Source organism: Dreissena polymorpha, unplaced genomic scaffold (assembly GCF_020536995.1).
Source record: "Dreissena polymorpha isolate Duluth1 unplaced genomic scaffold, UMN_Dpol_1.0 chrUn021, whole genome shotgun sequence".
NCBI classification, from domain to species: Eukaryota; Metazoa; Mollusca; class Bivalvia; order Myida; family Dreissenidae; genus Dreissena; species Dreissena polymorpha.
Genome location: NW_026273335.1, coordinates 120,585 through 144,026, shown reverse-complemented (window position 1 = coordinate 144,026; position 23,442 = coordinate 120,585). Strand labels below are relative to the sequence as shown.

The following is a 23,442-nucleotide window of genomic DNA, read 5'->3' as shown; positions in this document are numbered from 1 at the left end:
TATGCGCGTTAGCATATGCAGCGTTAACGATACACGTTAACGATATTAATATACGTACTTTTATATGATTGCATTTACCGAAATCATATTGTTTTGTGCAAATATTACGATAAACAAATAAACGATGTTTATACTTTCTGTAAATATAAAGTTTTGTCAAAGACGTTTAATTTATCTTGGAGAAATATTTATATTATTGTGCGGAAACAAAATTTCTCTAATTGTGTTTAAAAAAGTCATTTCATTTTAAACGTTTGAATAAGGCTATTTTGCACAAATGTTGATTAGTATTTGACAAAAGTAATGGTTATCGAAATGGATTAATATAACGTTTTGAGGATGGGTTTGTTAAAAGGACCTTTTCACAGATTTTGCTAGATTTTGAATTGTGTCATTAAATGTTTTATATTGATAAATGTCAACATTGGATCTAAAATGCTCCAGAAATAAAATGAATAAAATTAAGCAAAGAAACGAAAAAACAATAATCTTCAACTGAGCTGCAACCACTGACCACTGAGTAAAACAATAACACTTACACCACTCGGCCATCCGTGTTCATACAATCAGTGATGAATTTTATAATGTATATAATCAATCCTCGTAGTGACACAAAATATAAAGACAAGAACAGAACCCTCCAAATTATGCTATCGTTTCGCGTTGCAGCACTGTATAATTTTCAGGTTTTTAAATCGTCAAAAGTTAAATATAATTCATGGTAAATGTTCAGTATTACGTGTTTCTAAAAAAATACATAACTTCAACGAAAATGTGTGAATCTGAAACAATTTTTATATTATTTTGTCTATTGTGTATTACTAAAACGTGAAGAGGCCCCCATCACATTAATTAACTGTCCAGATCTGCTTAATAGAAAATCCTAGGTTTTGTTTATATTATTTCACTTGTATGCATATCTTCCACACACTTACATCAAACAGCGATAGAGTTATGTCGTTCTTAAATAGTATTTTGACAGATTGGAAAAGACATTTTATATTTTTTCTCGAAGGAAAATAACATTTGCTATAATCAGCTGAATTCATGTTAACAATAACATCAAGTAGGGAAACCTATATTTACTAAGGTTTGTTGGCACAGTAGAATGGAGTTCCTGCAAAATGTTTTGTGCAAAGTCTCATTTGTAATATCATTTTGCCAAGTGCTTCCCAATTCGATCGAGCTATATAATATACAAGTTTTTCACACTACATAAGGTTTGTGTACATCTCAGTTCATGAGTTCTGTCGATGAATGCGTTGATTGTCTCACACAATAGCGTCAGAGATTACTAAGTTTCCAATAACACAGACATCTTAAATGACAATTTCGTTGCTATGTTTTGCATTTACAATATATTGACTTTAATACAAGTTGATTTACATTCAATTTGTAGAATTGTGTTTGTTTTACATAAATTACCGATAACTAGACACAATACCACAAAATGCTTTTACCATATGACATTTAAATAACTAAGTTAATACCATACACACAATTGATACATCAATGTGTCGGGCTTATTTATGACACTTACATTATAAATGATCACAGAGCGCGCTAAAAATTTTTTTAGAATATCCTTTATCAGACAATATATGGTATCGTGAGTTTTAGTCATGTGGCTTGTATTATTCTTTATTGAGACCTCGCTTCTCATATGAACACCATAAATTCAACTTTATCGTTGTCTTGCTTAAAAATACCGCTATCAGACCACTTCCTATATACACGTGCATAACATAGATACTCAATTATGAAAGTAATAAAACTGACAAAACCCAACCAACAACGTACTGTTTCTTGTGTAAATGCTACGGATGTTAGACATTTTGTCGATACACTTGTACTTGTTTTCCTTAATGGAATAATTCATCTAAAGAGACATTATCGGGAGAGAATAATTGTTAAGATCCGGAAGTAGTTTAGTAAAGGCAAGTAGCCATTAGTCTGTACAATTCATTAAAAGGAAACGTCTTCAAAATCAGACACAATGATTAAAGCTGTGGTCACATACCTGCAACTGTCAATATAAAGAATTTAGTGGTTAAACTGGATAGCTACCCTAAACTCACACTAATGTCATTTTTAATGACATAACAAACAATGAAACTTTATATTTACCTAATAGCTTCGCAATTCATATAAACATTGATCAATTACTTTAAATAAAATTTATTTACATAATTGTCAATAAACACCGACACAAATGAATGGCAAATTCTGAGCCACTGTGAAATTAAATACTGACATAAGCAAAATTATTTATTGTGGATGAAATGTTAGAACCTGTTATCATAACGTGGTCAAGAACGTTGTAATGTACATTAGAGAGCAGCTGTTATTAAAGTGTATTAAATGCATGAACAGTCACGCAGTTAATCTGTGATTGCCATTGCTAATATATCATACTTGTCTAGTTTGTTAGGATACGTATCAAGTCAATATAAAGAAGTGAAGAAGTTTTCTGCATCTGTTGTACAGTCCCACTGGTATCGATACGGTTAGATTAGTTTCATCTACGGGATATATGTCAAGGTGTTTCGGTATGTACATCAATAATGATATACCTGTTTGAAATTCCTGTAAATATTAATTCGATGTTGTCGGCGTGACTGTCGAAAAAGAGGTTACAGTTCTATTGCTCTGGTTAACTTCCAACCATTGGATAATAAATTGAAATTAAATTTATTGTGGTGTTGTTTGCAATGTGATTAAATTATTGCAAATATAATTTATTTTTAAACGTTTGGGAAATATATCAGGACCATGTGTTAATACGCTATTCAAACGGTGTCTAAACAAAAATTGTATCATTTACATTTTCTATCCAATGCATATCTCATCGTTTTATGAATGGCTAGTATCTGGTCGAAAGAGTATTGATTGCAAAAGAAGCAGTTTCAATATTTGGCAAATTACGTTATGTAGGTTCATTGCAATGACTTTTTAATAATTACAAGCGCGTTCTATAACAGTACACATTAATTACATTTTAACAAGTAATATGTTATATTTTAGGACAATAAATAATACACACTTTCGAACATAATACAAAGTGAACGGTGTTCACAAATCATGAAACGAATGTGTTTCTTATAAATGCATCTATTTTGATCGCGGAATTATAATAATGCTTTCTTGACGGTGTATGCCTATTTTTCGGGTTTCAAAAGTCATTTTCTATAATGTCTTTCCCACCACATTGCCCGTTATCTCATTATCGTTTAGGTGTTTGTTGAATAATAGAATTCAACACATTCTTACTCATAAGAGAGGACCATAGCATTCATCATCTTGTGTTGTATTGTCAATAAGTGAGTGAGAAGTGTCTGAGATTTAATATAGTCTGATCCACAATATCAGTCTTTACTATGTTTTTGTATAACACACATTCCATTTATATTTAATCAGGCAAATATCTAAATCGTATAGTTTTAATATACTTTGCAATACCGTCAACGTATTGCATGAACGTGAAGGTAATCATCGAATCATTGAATGATAAGAACTCATTTATTTAGTAGTACAATGGTAATTGGAATTATTTTTTCTATTAACCTTGTTTTTTTGTTTTAATGATGAAGACATAACGTGAGTTTGTATTACCCATTTATATTTCATAAATTACTCTGAGCTAAGAGTGAGTTTTTTTAATAGACTTAATTTTAATACACACTGATGTTTTCTAGGCGTAAAATGGCGGTGACCCATTTTATTCATTCAACAAAATGATTCGTTTCTAATTTGTAAGTGGTTTGCAGCAATTAAAAACACTTTTGCAATTGTTTACTTTGTATTTGTAAAAGAGTCGTGTTCTATAAGTATGTGTGTAGTAAAACTGTACAAACCTAACATACCGCGAAACTAAGTATTATGTTTTTCTCAAAGCCCAAGCAATTTGCTAATGTCAAGACAGTTTTCTTATCGGATCCAACCATATATAACCATCAAAATTCAAGAAGAAATTTCAATATATGATAATGAATTGTGTTGATATTTAGACATTCTAGTATATGTATTCTTATGAAATCGTATACTTATTCTGATTTAGTCTTAGTTGGTCATATTTAAAAATTGCTCCTGTCCTTTGCTTCGTTCAGTGATGACTATTTTGATCAATATCTGTAAAGGGCTATAGCACCAGTGTAAACAATATTTGACAATAAGCGGAAGAAAACGTCACCGACGCAAAATATACGTTATTGATCTGTGTTTAAATTGTTTCGATATAAATAATTTGAAATCAGCAATGAACTTCTCGTAGTTAGTATCGGAGCACTTCTACTCTGAATTAATAGAAATAAGTGTAATCGGGCTATGTATTTGTATTTATTTCATCAAATCTATTCCTGGGAGAAGTGTTTCTACAATTTTAATATTTCACTTCAATTTTTTAAGAACGTTTTATATTTAGAGCTCTCCGTGGCGTAGTAAATATGTTTTCCACTTAGTGATCTTAGGTCAAAGATTCGGTCCCTTCATTTGGAGCATTATCTCAATACACCCGAAGGACACAACGTACAGATTCTACCAAAGAAACGGATACAATAGCTTTCTAATAAGCATAACTCTTTCAATGCAATCGAGCAAAACATGAAACAGTTTATACTAAAATGATCTGCCTTCAATTATCTAATTGCTAACAATCAATTGTTGCGTTTTGAAACTTCTGGTGTTTTTCGTACTTCTTACCATGTCGTCATAAGCTTAATTTATTTATACGTTTCTCTCAACCATACGTGAATCAATCGGGTAGCTTTAAACTAAATTTTTGATAAAGAATCCTTACGGAAACATTTCTATGTTTCACGCTATTGACTGGCTGAATGTCTTTTGGAGTAGAAAACAAATATGACAGATATATATGTAGTTTCGTTAATGAAACTATTGTTTGAATATTTCTAAATTTTGTAGCCCACTCGACATTCTCTAATAAAAAATTTTATATGACAAACAATAAAATGTATTGAAGTATCATTGAATATATGAGTAAATGTTCTTTATGCGAAACAAAACATCCTTTTATCCGGTTTGTATCTGTGCATCTGAGCGTCCAACATGAACGTAGTGCAGTATGTTTGTAATACCATATTTATATGAGCCATGCTCTGTGAAAAGGTTAGACCACTTCTAAAGAATATTGGACTAGAACTGAGTTATGCCAACTATACACCATTGAGCAACTTATCATTTCTATCAAAAGTGATTGAAAAGGCTGCTCTGTTTAGACTCAAAATAAATGTAAATGAAAACAATCTCCTTCCAAATAATTAGCCTACAGACTATTCCATTCTTGTGAATCTGCTTTACTTAGACTAGTCAATGATATACTCGAAGGTATGGAGGAACAAGAGGTTACAGCACTTATCATTTTTGATCTGAGTGCTGCCTTCGATGCAGTCGATCATGACATTCTACTAGACTCGTGCAAAAACAATACGGTGCATGTGGTACGGCACTAAACTGGAAAGACTCTTATCTTCGTCGAAGAATCTGTCATACAAGTGTTAATTCAACTTTATCGTTGGCACGCTCTTTGGAGTGTAGTGTCCACCAGGGTAGTTGTCTTGGTCCATGGCTCTGCCTACGTGCGCTGGAACACTGTTTCATGTCGTTCCTCCATCCATCACAGTCTACGGTTTTGCAGACGACCACCTTTGTCTGTTGAAAGCTCTGCCATTCATGAACTTGAACGTTGCGCATTAGTTATTAACAACTGGATGAACGAGAATAAACTGAAAATAAACGCATCAAAAACGGAATTCATCATGTTTGGTAGTAGACCCCAATTAAATAAATGTCAATCTAAAGAAATAGACATTGCTGGTAACACCATTTCAGCAGAAAAATGCATACGGGGTGCATATTTAGATGAAACACTGAATTTTAAAGAACACATCAAAATTAAGTGCCGTACAGCCAGGAATAACTACCTTAAAATCAAAAACATAAGGAAATACTTAACAAAAGAAGCAACAGAAATACTAGTTTTATCTTTGGTAATATCCCATCTGGATTTGTGTAATCTCATCTTTTATGGAACAGCTAAATGCGGAATAAACAAAATGCAACGTATCCAAAACATGTGTTCTAAATTGGTTCTCGGCCGACAGAATTATGACAGTTCAAAAGATGCTTCGTAAGAACTACACTGGCTTCCAGTAAAGGCCAGGATAACATTCAAATTACTGACCTTCATGTATAATTGCTCTTGTTGGTTACGCGCCAACATACCTTACAAAACTTTTAACAGAAAAAAATACCAGAACGTAACCTACGATCTACAGTCTCGTATGACGGATGCTATGATGATAAACGCACAAAGAATTTGAAAACATTTCTCTTCAGAGACTTTTACAACCTATTTTAATTTGAATACCTGTTATTTTAAAATTAATCGAGACACAGCGTTACAGATTTACAGGTGACCGGTAGCTGCGGAATCCGACAGCACTGCTATTAATAAGCAACCGCTTATATTTATATCCATGTAAATTACACTGATGGAAAAAAATCTACTTAAAAAAGATAATCTTAAAAAAGCATTATCCTGTTCTGGCAGTCTACAAACTCATCTTTTTTTTACACGCGTTCTGTTATATTCGATATATGAAAGTGTACCAAAGGCATCATCAACACATCTATGACGTTAGAAGCTATCAATATCAACTCAATTATAATCCAATCGTCAAATACAGCACTTGTGCTGCTGCATGTTGCTTTAGGCGGTTGCTTATCAATAGCAGTGCGTGAATCAATGTTACAAAATACGTAATGGTTATCAAGGCAATCATTTGTACAAGAAATCAAATGGATAACTGCTGTTTTATGAGCATCGACAGCAAAGACAAATTCCACTACGGCTTTTCCGCATGCAAACATCAATTACACCGATAACTGGCTAGTGGATTTGACATTATTGACATACACACTTAGGCAAACAGTTCAATTTCTATCTGAAAAACCGGGATTAATCAGTTTTGACAAAAAAATGTATATATGGCAACGGCTTAAATTTACATTCGATCACAAATAGTTCGGGTTTCTTAAAAAAGAATCACAGCTAATTCCCAATTATAATTCGGTAATTGGATCGTTCATGTATTGCGCAGCCTAGTAATCCAATTAATCAAACCCAGACCAAAGCAAAACATAGCAACGATAGAACAGCAAGAACCCATTTACCAACCATAATAACTAATTCGTCAGTTAGTACACTGTACACTTATAGTTTATATAAAGGTCTGCGACACAAATACATGTACAACACACGATTATGTAAACAGTTTTTCAGTTTGAACACTACTATTTTACCAATGATTTGTTTAATGCACAGTTTATAAGAGTTGTGCTTTTTGGTGTAACATTATGGTATAACAAGATTAAATCCAGTTTTGGATTGCACAGTTTTATGATGAGAAAAATAGCAATACATCTGGCGACTTCATAGGATTGATGAATTAGATTATCGTTTTCCAGACATGCGTTGTCGATTTTTAGACCCACATGTCAATAATATAGCGATGAAATACGATAAACGATTGGCTTCTTTACTTTGTAAATCAAAACAATAAGTTGAACGTTAACCATTTTGTAAATTTTGAAAATGTTAACAATAAACTATGCTTTAAACCCTATCTTAGTTTCTTATTTTAATTGGAATTAAGTGCATAGTAATCTTATAAGAGGGACATAATTGACATCTCGCCTTGACGACGATCACTCCGCCTACTTAGTCACATGGCCAGTGGTAAGAAAACCTAGACAAGCTTAACACCAAAGTGGCTTCTTTGCCTATAGTTTGCTTGTAGATGACGCGGAATTCAGGAAAAAAATGCATTTTTTCACACCCTATTACACTGGTACAGCGGGTTTGTATCATAAACTTATTATGCAAATGCAAACAAATATTAGTATATAAAGATAATTAGCTATGTATAAGGGTATTGCGGCATAACACGTTCTTAAACGATGCGCGATTACCAAAATCTTACCTGTTTCTAAGTGTAATGTTGGTATTAGTAATAAATTAACACCTACACACTGGTATTCACCCATGTTATTTACGAAAACACTAACGAAATATTTTTCACATGCATTTGACACGAATAGCGCTTTATAACTGGGATTTTGCTTAAAGTGATATTATTGGCATCTAACAGTATATGCTATGTTTATAGGTGTCTATCGCAACCCTTGTTTATTTTTGGTGTTTTCACTTCATATACACCTATATTTGTAAATGCAGTATCAACAAACTAAAACGATATCCCGAAAATAGAACAATAATGCATTTGAATATCAACCGTACTTTAGTTTTGACAACTGGCGACATAAATGATTAATAAATAGTAACATAAAATAGTTTTTACTTGTTTATGACATAAACAGTGATTGGTAACGTTGATTTCGTTAAGTTACAGAAATTCAAAATGTACCAATATTCCCTATTAGTTAACATATACACGTGCTATAAATTATACTTGATATTGCTTATATGACTCCCTTCCGTTTCTTAAGTAAATAAATTTTCTTTAAGAGGAAATTTTGGTAATTCGTTACATTCGAACTTGTCAAGACCACATTTCCTCGTTGAAGATGGTATAATTTAAATTCCTCTAACTTGTCTATCTGGATACCGAATGTCCGAGTGACATACACCTTATTTACACCAATTCACTATATTTCAATTCCTATTATTTCGAACAAAAAAACAACGAAACTCGTTGAATAAATGAGAACTATGCATTCAGCTTGTATAGAAAATGGCGGACAGGTCGTTAGCAACCGGCGCGCCCAATTTTCCGATCGCTGATTGCCGATCGATAATAAGATAAGAACCTGATTGACAGTTGGCGAGATTTAAATTATTTTGTTTTTATAGTTCGAATGTCTTAGTTTTGATGAAATCATCACATTGCAATACATCAATCCGTTTGTATTTGCCATCGCCAATACGAATATGTATAATGCGCCGCTTGAGTATGTTGCTACATCAACTGCTACTCTTCGTGCTTATTTGAACGTGTTCCAGTTGAGAGTGCTAATCATCTGTCCGATGTAACATGTCAGAAGTAAGCTAGTGCTGCATCCTTTTGTTCATGGAGCACAATTTTAGTTATTGCTCTGTCTTCATATTGTGTAACCTCCGTCTTCAAAGACAAACAATTACCACGAATCTTTACCTTTCGGAAAATTAAGTTTGTCCTTAGCTCGCGAACATCTGTTAGAACTTCTTTTTTTAAAACACTCAAGTCACTCTTCCGTCCGGCATGATGGTATTGTTGTGTATGGTATCGAGTTTACGGAGATAATTGTATTATGTGTTTTCGTTTATCAATCTGGATACATAGGAATCATGAGATATCGTCACCATATCTGGTGAAATAATGTTCGTATGTTTTCCTCAGTCATCAAACCTGAATGCCTTGTCAGCTACACCAGCCTACGATAACGAAACGGACACATATTGTTATCTACCGGATTTACGTTGACATCATTTTTGTCTTATTCGGTTTGCACATTCGCCGACAATTATATTAGTTTTGGTTGGTTAACCACGTTCATTTCTAAAGCAAGTTAAAGTTACCAATCGTTATAAAACATCTTATTTTCCAATATTGTAATGAATCATTAATGGCAGTAACTTTCGAGCACAATGTGGTCTTGAACTTGTCAATATTTCCATAGCATTTATATATTTTGCTTTGCATAATACAATAATGTTGTGTGTTTTTTAAATACTTTTCGACACTTCTTTGTAAACCAGACCGGAGTTTATATGGCAACATAGTTGCCAACGTCTTTTGCTCCCTTAACATCTGATACGGCGGATAACTTGTTTTTGCAGAACTTGTATTTGATGTATCGGGGCTTTAATGAACGTTTGTATGCAGAAATTGGAAATATATCATTAGACTTTCCAAGCAAATGGCCATGACTTCCTCCGAGAAGCAGTCCCCTTCCAATCTAGGTTGCTGGGTCAGATAGATAAATGATCGAACTGTTATTTATATTTCACCTTTGATTAGATTTGATACATCTTGGCAAATGATGGTTGGGCTTAACTCTAGCAACAGGTAAGTCTTTTTATATTTTGTGTAAATTATTTATTTTACCTTTCATATTATACACGGAGGGTATTTGTGAAATCGGACTACATTTTAAGTTAATTATTAGAGAACACCATATGTTGACAACAAGAACATGTGCCGAAGTATTTTTTTATTATTGACTATACGAATACAAGTTCTTCATGCGAAAGAAACAGGTTTGTATCAGATTTGTATCTGCTCATCCGAAATGAACCTTGTGCAGTACACTAGTTGGCAAGACCATAATGTAGATGTTTCTAATGTAGATTACGATGACAAAGACACATTAATTTTAATATGTGATTACTCTATTATTACAACTATGCAATTATTTTCGTAAAAAAGTAATGCAATTGTCTAGTTTGCACCATATATTGTACATCTTATTACAGTTTTCTTTTAATAAGCTTAGTAAGCGTTATAAAGCACTTTTCCTGCATATATAAACCATTTGGAATAAAAATGTCCGTAACCAAGATGATACTAATCTATTTGTACGCATGCCACGCCGTCACTTGTCAGATCGAATATTGCACCAATTAAATGTGTCCTATATGTGGCAGCTATGAGACACTACATGCCGATAATTGAAGAAGATGTCGTCATCTACAACCACTGAGCAAGCCTGAAATCAATGGTAAATTCTAAAATGGCACGCGACTTGTTTTTTATAGACAAAGAAGGAAATCAAGTGTGGGTTATTCTGCAATAACTTATGGGAGGATTTTAATGTTTCGAAAATAGTTCCGAATAAATAAAGACATTATTGCAGTAAAATGCACGTCCTAAAACCCACTCTAAAATAAATATAATGAATGTAGCATGTATATAAATGTAATGAAACAACAAATTGTATATTTGGTGATAAGTGGCATAACCACGCCTACAAAGAATGTTATTTGTTAGGAAACGTTATTCAGAAAACATTTATAGCATGTCAGCTTTTCAGTAGCATCAATAAAAGTGACGTCATTAAGTTTCTTCGACTGTTGTTTTCAATGAAAGTAACGTCATTTGCAAAATATTTATGAATGAAAACGACGTCATATGTTTGTACAATTCAATGACGTCACTAAATATTGAACTTTGTACTAAGAAGGGACTGAGTATTGAAAAAATATAGTTCACGTCCTAAAGCTTGACTCAAATCAATCAGAATCGTGTTAGAATCGAAATAATTTGTGTCTATGAATGTTTGTTGTCGAATAACCAACAGTAATTTGTATAGATGCGCGCTATCAAATCACTCGTGCTTCGCACTCGTGATTTAATTCCTACGCATCTATACCCCTTACTGTGGGTTATTCGACAACAAACCATGATAGAAAAATATTGTTTCTTTAACATACATATAGGTTCTACACAAATATACGTATACATGGTAGTCGCTCGTGTTCTATGAACAAACATCAAGTCATTGTCATAAGTGATGTTCAGTTTAACTTCTCAATAAACAACGCAACTGTATCCTACACCTTAAGCATCGCTCGATTCAACATGTGCGACTCACGTAAAATATCCGGTATACCAAAACTATAATAACAGTACCGGAATATTTGTGAGTAGTACCTGAGCCGACAACGACCTATTGAGCTTAGTACACCCGTAGTAAAATCCATGTATGTAATTCGCAGATTAATGTGGCAAATCATACTGGCATCTAAATAATTATCGCATTGCCTTTATCACATCATATGCTGCAAGTTTTGCTCGTTGTCTGATTTTCAAGATTAAAGAAACATTTAAATTTACATTAGACAACAGCGGCAGTTATAATACCGATTTCATCTAATTTCATCTTATTTTTAACGGACATTTACCGATGACATAATCATGATGACGTTGCAGATAATGGTGATGAATAAGATGCTGCTGTGGTTGATTCACCAGTTGCTGACGATGATAATGAACATATCGGTAATGATGACGACGATGATAAAGACGACGACAACGATGATGATAAATGGGATGATGATGATGATGGTGGTGATGAAGATGTTGATACTAATGCTGCTTCTGCTTCTGCTTCTGATGATGATATGATGATGAGGAGGAGGAGAAGGAGAGGAGGAGGATGAGGAGGAGGATGAGGATGAGGATGAGAATAAGGGATGAGGATGAGGATGAGGATGAGGATGATGATGATGATGATGATGATGATGATGATGATGATGATGATGATGATGATGATGATGATGATGATGATGATGATGATGTTAATGATGATGCTGCTGATTATCGAGATATAACGATTGACACATATCTGGCGCTGATTAGATAAAGGAATGTAAAGGATCATACAGCAATGGCATCAGTATCCACTTCAACCTCGAGTGTCAGGAAGTACCGGAGGAAAACGTCCTCTTGACCCTGTAAAAGAAAGTCAATATTTAATGATGAAAACGAACTATGAATAATTATAAACAATCCACAAACATCGCCATGTACTTTATTAAATGTTGCTCTTCCTTTACATTGCAAAGTTAACGACACTATATTGCAATATCTCCTTATAGAAGCACAATCCGACCTCTAAGTATGGTTCACATATGCGGACATGAACGTGTCCACATCAGTAATGAAGACTTGAGACCACTCCCGAAAGCAGTTTTATTTCCATATATCATTTGACCATGGTGAAGAGAAAAGTTGTTGTGGCAAGTCATCGTGAACTACAATTAGGGATAAGACAGGGCGGATGCGTGTTCGCACACACTAAACTTATGCACGCACTCACAAGCTCCTGCAAAGAATCATGCACGAATGAACGATAGACATAAACATTCGTACAACCGTTTCACAACTTTCAACTACAATTCTTCTTTTTTTGAATACCCGCACTTAATGCATGGGAAATAAATACATTTCAAATAATGCCCTAATAAGGGATTGTCTTATGATATTAAATGCACGCAGTTTAAACCGTATGCATACGCATACAATACTTTGAAAACTGGTGGCATTAATATGTAAACTAGTTTTATATAAATAACTATCTTTTTCCCTAGATTCCATCATATTTGATTAAACCGTTAGGCAAGCTTGAATCTGAAGTTCAATGACTGATTGTTACTACTGGACCCGAAAACATTCAAAGTCAAATTCAACATACGTGGCCGTTCGTTTATAACAGCATCACCTGCTATATTACACAACGGTAGGCCAGTAACCATGGCAGTTATTCGACATCTATTACGTCTCCTTAAGACCTATAGTCCTTTTTAACCACTTTAAGGAGCAGAAATAGATTCGAGATTGTTGTAAGTTGGTTGCTTTATAAGCAAGAATTATCACTTTGAAGAGTTATATCTTTATCGATGAAGTATGAGAGCAATATATAGAGAACTACAGGTTACTGCCTGATCTTTTTGTAATTATCAGACAAGGCTAAGAATAATAGAACGGCGAGGCTTGCCGAGCCGTTATTTTATTCGTGCCGAGCCTGATATATTACAAAAAGATCAGGCAGTAACCTATTTTTCTGTTATATCATACCTCTATGTCCCGATTTTAAGGTGTTAATAATGACGTCATGAGCACCCGCACTTAATATTTGTAAAAAATGTTTGTTTGCTGTTTGTGTTGCATTTTGTGTTTAAAATATATTACATCTTGGTATCAAATTGTTGTTTTTTTTTGTTGAATCTGATTTGATATTACTAAAAATGATTACTTTATAGTTGATTCCGAGTAGTATTACCATCCTCTACACATGACTGATATAAGAACTTTCTATTGACCATGATATAAAAAATATATCAGGCAACTTTATATCAGGCAGATATCAATGCGGTGGTATGATGAAATTAAGAAGTGCTCTGATAAAACGGCGCTCAATGCATGTGCGTACGGTGTCGTCACAGATTAGCCCTTACAGTCAACACCGGCTAATCAGGAGCGACTCTTTTCGCTTTAATGTTATTTTCTTTTTGTAGGACGACTCTTCTTATCAAACATTCACTTTAGGTGGAAAAGTGGTGTCCCTGATTAGGCTGTACTCGCTAAACTAAAACAACACTTTACGAACATGCATTAAATACCTTTCCCAAATGCGAAGCTCAATTATAATGATATTTCGACATACCTAAATTTCTGCCTTTGTAATCGCCGAAAGCTTCCAGTTTTGTGTCTGACTGATATACAACTTTGCCATCTCCAGAACTTTTGAGTCGTTTACGCTCGCTTCTCGTCTTGGACCTGCAACATTATTTAAGTACAGTTTGTTTAATTTTACAACAGTGTATGTGTATTTTGTCATGTTTGTTACACATAGTTTGAAACCTCTAATCCATTGATTGTTATATAACCGTTTATGTGTACTCATATATTATTTAAGAAACAACATTTGTCTTGTGTATATATATATATATAGAATCTGGCACGAGTTGTCATATCATACCATATTTTATCAAACGAGTTCGGGAAAATTCCTGGACGAGTTTAATAAAATATGGTATGAAATGACAACGAATGCCAGATCTTTTGTTATCCCACTTTTACAGCGAATTCGGTTGATTAAAGCCACGTTGATTAAATTTCATCTATAATCAACGGCACGTGCTACGTTGTTAGGCTACGTTGTAAACAAATGTAGTTCCTTGTATATAACAACTCAATGTTATATTGATGTTATAAAGTTTTTAGATTTGTAATCCAATATGAATAAAAGTGATATAAATAACGCACGACTCTTTGTCACAGAACGAAATTCTGATTTTAAAAACAAATGATTTTTTGATCAGCGGTTATTTATGGAACCCGGAGGAATACACTGACCTTGGTCACACTACAGTCATTGTCAAAGTACGACAAACACTCATGTAAACGCGAAATTATCCAGTTAAACTAGTTTTGTTTAAATAAAAAGGTTTACTAAATAAAAAGTAGGATAAATAGAATAATAGGTTAGTGTTGATTATAGATCAGGTTTATCATGCTCGGCACGAAAACGAAAAAGCACTCGCCAAGGCTCATGCTTTTTGTATTCTAAGATGTATTCATGATAAACCTGATCTATGATCAACACTAACCTATTATTCTCTATACCACATGCTTTTAAATGAGCAAATTCACTCCATATTTACGCAAACATAATGATAAATCCCGAATGTTGTTTAGATTTCGTGACGCCATTTGACGTTGAAACGTAATTTCAGCAAAATGCGATTGGTCAATCGAACGAAAACTAAGCCAAAGAAAACGCTTAAAAAGTATATTACACATGTGTAAGATAAATAAGATAAAAATATTTGTAATGGATATATTACATGGGAAACAGGGTATGGCATATGATAAAGTGAGTTATCAAATTGTCCCTTTCCCGATGTCTATTGCGTGCGATTGAAAGTACGAGTGTATCAAATGCACCGCTTTCTATATCTCAGCAACCATTCGTTTAGTTATGCGCATGTAATGACTAAATCAGCGGATTAGGGTGCTTACATCAAGAAATGAAGTTTACCAAGAAGCACATAGAGTCTGGGCGGAACACCGTGATGACATTGTCAAAGACGTACGTAACAATTTTAGTTTTTTTCAAGTGGAATGTCGTGTGTGCTCTGTGTCATTACCTTTTGTAGATTTGATAAAGCATCTATGTTACTAATATTATAATATAACCAAACAGCACATAAGTTATCCCTACAGTATTTTGTCTCTTTTACTGCAAAATTGTATTTCCAGTAAAGGTATATATTCAATTCTACCTCCACCCCCATCATCAATTTACTACTACCCAACCTTTTAATACTACAATTACTACAACCACAACAAGAAAAACTACAGTCACAACAACCGCAAGTTCTACTTATACACATACTGAAGTATAGTAGTACAATTACAACTGAACCTATGCAATAAAGAAACTTGTTCACATTCATTTGAAATTTTTGAAACAATTGATCACATCTATAATATATGGAATTATATTCAGTAATTATAAGATCGCTGTTTATCCATGAACACTGCTATATTGCTATATTGCTTATTTGTTGAAGGAACGAGTATTATTCTATTTTGTTATATATGACTTTTTAAATATTCCTTTATACCTGCTGCGGACGTGGCGTTTATTAGTTATGTTTAAATTGGTTTATACATAAACATATATCAGCAATTCTAAAATTTGTAATATCAAATTTACAGTTTACCTAATTGTACACTCGTGGAACTAGAAAGTCCTAACACCACGCAAAGCACAATAAACTTAGAGACGCTCATCATTTTTGCGTGTTCTGTGATTGAAGTTCTCGATTAATGTTTCGGTTTGTGAAGTGCATCGCTTATATAGCCGATGTACGTAATTAACAAATACCAAAAGATCAATTAGACGTCATGATGATAATAACAGCATCCAAAATATAAGTTATTTTTTTATAAAATTGTTGTACCCTTTCACAAATACCAGCCCAATTTGGATTGACTAATCTTCAGAATGTCGGAGTGTTTAGCAAACAAAATGTTTCAATTATATAGCTATTATCCGTTATTTAACGTCGTTGGTTTACTGATTGCGTCAATAATGGCGCCAAACAAATGGAATAAGTATTGCACAAACAGTGCAAAGAGTGAACAATTACACACACATACGGGTGTTGGCATTATAGAATTCCTATCGGTCTCAAATAATTGTAAGCAGCCTTGCATGGTTCTGATTAGCATAAAAGCGCTTTTTCTGAAGAATTGCTAATAAATACTAAGCATCGCGTCATTCGAATTTAGGTCTTATGGCATATACGGAAAGCGTAGTTCCAGACCAGCTTGGTTAAGAGCTACCCTGTCCGTTATAAAGATAAGGAATTGCGTCCTTATAAGCGCGCAGCTTTGGTACTGACCTATGTCGTGGTCACGAAATAGAAAAAAAGGGAGTGCAAAACTAAATAAAAGAGGAGTGCAATTAAAAAAAAAGGCAGTGCAGTAAATAAAGGAAGGGTGCATTAAACAAAAGAGGAGAGAATTTCGTAAGTAGTACTAATAGTAGTATGTTATGTTATATCAGAGCCTACCCTTTAGGACGTTTTCAATGGCTGATTAAATTGAGGAAACAAGATAGTATTTGATTTGCTGACTAACTCGTGGCCACGAGTCAGCAAAGTCGGGATCTCGAGATCTCGAAATTCTCTCCTCTTTTGTTTAATGCACCCTTCCTTTATTTACTGCACCGCTCTTTTTGACGATGCTGCTTCAGCATCGTCTAAGTTATGATACCATGAAAAATTCCTCACAATGGCGACCTATGTAAAAGACCGAGCAAGACCGATTAAGATAACTCGGTTTTTCTTATCGGCATACCTCGCTGATTTTAATTGATAACATTCTCTGACAGCAGAGTTGTCGTTCGTGCCTCAACATACAACAATGGCCGCGCCAATGAGAAAATGTTGCACTCGTGTCAAAACTTTCTTACAGCATAAATCGGCTTGTTTGGCTATTTAGAAACTTTCATTTAGGATATATGATTTATTTATTCACTAAATCTCCGCTAAGACAACAATGGATGGAATTCGAAGGATATATTCGATGTGAATGAAGGACTTTCTGGATCTTGACACGGCAAAACTGGCATACTGGTATTTTGAGTATCAATTTAAGTCACATTTTGCTTTATAATTTTTTTTTGAGCATTTTGCGACTTATTGATTGACTATGATACCCGATATCAACATATCATATGGGATTTGCAGATCACCAAGATGTCCTGAAATTCAATATTGATAACAAACTCTTTACTCAAATTACTGGTTTTTATTATTGCTTCTTTCTATTCTAGAACTTGATATCATTTTAAAGTTAAATGCACTGTTCCACAGTAAAAGAGACATTAAAGCGATATAGGCCAGTTTGGATCTAGATCAGCCTGCAGTCGCTTGAAAGCTGTTTGCTTAAAAGCTGTTTTCTGACAATAACAAATAGTTTGATTAAATACTGATTAGACTGCCCTTTTCCTGTGACCTGGCTCAAATATTAGAATTGTCATTAATCAAATGATTTTATTTCAAACATTAATCCAGTGTGTTTTTGAAGGTCCCTCGGCATGCTCGGGATCAATGACTCAAGCACTTTCATGTTGAGAATTGAATACTGCTTAAGGCGATGCTGAGGGGCGTGAGAGATGTTGCACCTTCTATTAACTCTCATGAACAGACTCAATAAAACTGAGTCGGCAATATTTAACTTAAATTTTGGTTTAGTTGCTCTCGAGGGATCGAACAATTTCAGAATCTACCTAAATGCCTAGTGGTAGAGTGTCGACTTTGATTGCAGGAGGTTGCGCTGTGAGTTTGATTCCCAGAAGCGGCGTTGAAAACTAGCCAACTGTGTTATCTACAAGGCTTCTAAACTTGATATACTAAGATAATGTGAATTTTCTCTCACATGATGGTCATCAGTTATATTATATAAAAACTTACAGCAGTAGTAAAACAATGGGACAATAATTTATGAACACATCTTACATTTGTCTTTGACACTTTGAGTTTGACATGGCCTAGATTTAAATATGTGACTTGTCTTTACCAGCACTCTTGTGACTCAGCTAAAGTGTATATGTACAATTGAAGATCGCCTAAATCCAGCTTTGCTATTATTGCTGTGCGGAAAGTTTTAAGGTTGTGACAAGTAAGCACAAACTGTTTCATTTCCGAGAGGCCATAACTGATATATTACAGTTTGAAAACAAGAAAAATCAGTGCCTGATTTAGAGTGCCTTACATAGTTCAATAAAAATTAATTTCAGAAGCCTGGTAACAGTTTACTGTTAATGTTATCAATATGTCAGACCAGGGCCTTGATTTTGAAATCAAGGACATGTATGGTCAGATGATGTAATTAAAGATTATACATTTTTTCAAACACATACAAATGTAAACATGTACCTGTAACTAATTTAGATGTTATAAATAGAAAATGCACTAAGTTAGAAGGCATTTGACTTTTCTGCTGGTGCATTGGATCACCAGGTGGCTCGGTTGCAATTGTTTGATGGACTGCGTGGATGTGTAGTTACATTATATACAGTATATCAAACTGTATTATTATCCCCCGCCATAGGCGGTGGGATATTGTTTTGGCGTTGTCCGTCCGTCCTTCCGTCCGTCCTTCTTTCCGTCCGCCCGTCCGTCCGTCCGGAGCAATATCTTGGAAGTGCTTTTGCGGATTTCATTGAAACTTGGTATGAGTATATATATGGATAATAGGATGATGCACGCCAAATGGCATTGTACACCATCTGATAATAACAGAGTTAAGGCCCTTTATATCTTGAAAAAATGCTTTATGTGTGTCAACAGCCATATCTTGGAAGTGCTATGGCGGATTTCATTGAAACTTGGTATGAGTGTCCAGAAGCATATTGGCGGGGAATATCAATTCAACGAATTTGCTTGTTTCAAATATGTTTGCATCTAGTATACTTCTATCGATAATGTTGACAAAATTAATGTATATGAATGATAAACTTGAGTGAAATCATTTAAATGATACTGAAATCATGACAGTAATTTATACTGATAATTATTTAATATATGGTGTGTGATACAATCATGTACATCTATATCAAATAAGATCATACTGTAACTTCAGTGATGAATTTCAGTGAATTAAATTAAATCCAAAATGTAAGTCACTCCCATTTCTCTCCCACAGCGCGCATACCTTAAGGTGTGTACCTATCCAGATCCAGATACAGATAAAAAATATTAATCATAATTATGTATCATGTTGTTTAGAGGGGATGATTTTCCCTCTGTTGTACCAATGTATTGTTTAACTTCTTTAATCAGTGTGTTTCAAAAGTGATATTATGGGCATCTAACAGTTTTTAGGTGTCCATCGCAACCGTTGTTTATTTGTAGTGTTTTCACTTCATATACACTTATATTTGTTAATGCAACATCAACATACTAAAACAATATCCCGGAAAGAGAAAAATAACGCATTTGAATATCAACCGTACTTTCGTTTGAACTGATCATGCATGTACGATGTGAAACTAAATTTAGTTTAAATGCAGATTCGTTCGTACGACACAAAGACACAATTTTGTTTTTCGGATCATTTCGGCTTACAGGACTGGGAGAGTCACGTAAGAATATCGAATATAAAGTATATGTTAATAAACAACTGGTAGCAAGATGAGTTGCAGGTAATTGGTCAGTAACCACATTTTATCTAACTCTTTTTACCTGTTAATTCTTTTCAGCTCAATTCAACAGTGAAAAATGTCCATAATATCACTATAAAGATATATAAACATAGCTCCAGGGTCAGAGCTTCAGGCAATGAATATTTCACTCCCTGATCTTTTTTTTCTAATGGATATATTAACTAGTTCCTACATTAAATACATTCAAATATATGTTAAGTAGTATCTGTACACATTGGTAGATTAAATTTGTACTTTAAACATTATTTTAAGCTCCACTGGCCAAATGCCAGCGGGGCTTATGTCAAGGTCCTGTGTCCGTCGTGCGTGCGTCCGTCCGTGCGTGCGTGCATTAACTTTCCCTTTAAACATCTTCTCCTAAACTGCTGGTTCAATTCTGAAGAAATTTCTCAGGAATGTTTCTCGGGTGAACCTCTTTCAGAATTGTTCAAATATGCCCCTGGGGTCAAATTTGCCCTGCCCCGGGGGTCACAAAATTGAAAACTTGCTTATATTAGGCATATTTTGTGAAAACGTTCAAAATCTTCTCGTCCATAACCATTGGGCCAAGGGCTATCAAATTTTGTATGTAGAGACATCTAATAGTCCTCTACCAACTTTGTTCAAACTATGCCTCTGGGGTCAAATTTGACCCTGCCCCGGGGGTCACAAAATTGAACATATGCTTATATAGGTTTCATTTTTTGAAAACTTTACAAATCTTCTCGTCCATAACCATTGGGCCTAGGGCTACCACATTTGGTATGTAGTGGCATCTTATAGTCCTCTACTAAGTTTGTTTAAATTATAACCCAATGGGTCAAGTTTGACCCTGCCCCTAGGGTCACAAAATTGAACATATGCTTATATAAGGCCTTTTTTTATTTTAAAATTCTACTTGTCCATAACCGTATGGAATAGGGCTACCAAATTTAGTATCTAGTGGCATGTAATAGTTCTCTTCTTAGTTTGTTCAAATTATGCCCCTGGGGTCAAATTTGAAACTGCCCTGGGGGTCACAAAATTGAATATATACTTATAAAGTGCTTATTTTGTGAAAACTTTAAAAATTTACTTGTCCATATCCATTGGGCCTAGGGCTACCTAAATTTGGTATGTAGTGACATCTTATAGTCTTCTACTAAGTTTGATCAAATTATTCCCCTGGGGTCAAGTTTGACTCTGCACCGAGGGTCACAAAATTGAACATAATTATGCTTATATAAGGCATTTTTTGTGAAAACTTTAAGAATCTACTTGTCCATAACTGTATGGCATAGGGCTACCAAATTTGGTATGTTGTGACAGGTATTAGTTCTCTTCTTAATTTGTTCAAATTATGCCCCTGGGGTCAAATTTGAAACAGACCTGGGGGTCACAAAATTGAATATATGCTTATAAAGGGGTTATTTTGTGAAAACTTAAAAATTCTTTTTGTCCGTAACCATTGGGCCTAGGGCTACCAAATTTTGTATGAAGTGACATCTTATAGTCCTTTACCATGTGTGTTCAAAGTATGCTCCTAGGGTGAAATTTGAAACTGCCCCGGGTGTCACAAAATTTAATAAATGCTCATAAAGGGCTTATTTTGTGAAAACTTAAATACTCATTGTCCATAACCATTGGGCCTAGGGCTACCAAATGTGGTATGTAGTGACATCTTATAGTTCTCTACCAAGTTTGTTCAAATTATGCCCCTGTGGTCAAATTTGACCCTGCCCCGGGGGTCACAAAATTGAACATATGCTTATATGAGGCCTATTTTGTGAAAACTTTAAAAATCTACTTGTCCATAACCATTGGGCCTAGGGCTATCAAATTTGGTATGTAGTGACATCTAATAGTCCTCTCTCAAATTTGTTCAAATTTCATCCCTGTGGTCAAATTTGGCCCTGTCCCCGGGGGGTCACATAAATGAATATATGCTTATATAAGGCCTATTTTGTGAAAACTTCAAAAATCCCTATGGCTATTAAATTTGGTATGTAGTGACATCTAACAGTCCTCTACCAAATTTGTTCAAATTTTATCCTTGGGGTCAAAATTGACCCTGCCAAGGGGTCACAAATTGAACATATGCTTATATAATGCCTATTTTGTGAAAACTTTAAAAAAAATTGTCCACAACCATTAGGCCTAGGGCTACACAATCTGGTATGTAGTTATATTGTATAGTCCTCTACTTATTTTGTTCAAATATGCCACAGGGTCATATTTGATCCTGCCAGGGGACCACAAAATCGATTATATGCTTATATAGTGCCTATTTTGTGAAAACTTTAAACATCTTATTGTCCTTAACCATAAGGCATAGGGCTACCAAATTTGGTTTGTAGTGACATCTTATAGTTCTCTACCAATTCTGTTCAAATTATGCCCCTGGGGTCAAATTTGACCCTGACCGGGGGTCACAAAACTGAATGTACGGGTATATGGGACCTTTTTTGTGAAAACTTTAAAAATCTTCTTGTTCATAACCATTAAGCCTAGGGCTACCAAATTTGACATTTAGTGACATCTAATAAACCTCTACCAAATTTGTTCAATTAATGCATCTGGGGTCAACTTTGACCCTGCCCTGGAGGGTCACACAATTGAATAAACGCTTATAAAGCGCCTATTTTGTGAAATCTTAAAAAATCTTCTTGTCGAAAACCATTCGGACTACGGCTACCAAATTTGGTAAGCAGTAACATCTTATAGTCCTCTACCAAGTTTGTTCAAATTATGCCCTTTGGGTCAAATTTGATCCCTGACCCGCGGGTCACAAAATTGAACATTATATACGCTTATATCTTGCTTATTTTGTGAAAGCTTTTAAAATAATCTTGTCCTTAACTCTAGGACCTAGGGTTAACACAGTTGTGTATCTAGTGAGATATAGTAGTCCTCTACAAAGTTTGCTAAAATTATGCCCCTGGGGTTAAATTTGACCCAGCCCAGGGTGTCACAAAAGTGTACATGTGCTTAAATAGGGCCTATATTAAGTATTTGCACATGCCGAGAATATTTGCTTCAGCCTTTTTTCAGCAGTGGAGCGATACAGGGCCATCATGGCCCTCTTGTTTAGTGTTAAAAAGATATAGTACAAATTTTAATGCTTGGTGAAATAAGAGCCTTAGTCCAAGCGGTATTTAAACATTTTTAAATGGTAAAATTTTCGAAAATATATGCCCATTTTCTCTTCAGCACTGGCCATAT

The 23,442-nt window shown here is 34.4% G+C and overlaps 1 long non-coding RNA gene across 1 annotated transcript; it reads right to left on the bottom strand.

Moving 5' to 3' along the window:
* Positions 1–10,215: 10,215 nt before the first annotated feature.
* Positions 10,216–16,345, bottom strand: LOC127863639 (uncharacterized). The gene is made up of 4 exons (XR_008041133.1): positions 16,250–16,345; positions 14,185–14,297; positions 12,402–12,470; positions 10,216–10,725 (listed from the first exon to the last, which is right to left on the bottom strand). It is a non-coding gene; the product is annotated as an uncharacterized LOC127863639 (long non-coding RNA).
* Between the last annotated feature and the right edge of the window lie 7,097 nt (positions 16,346–23,442).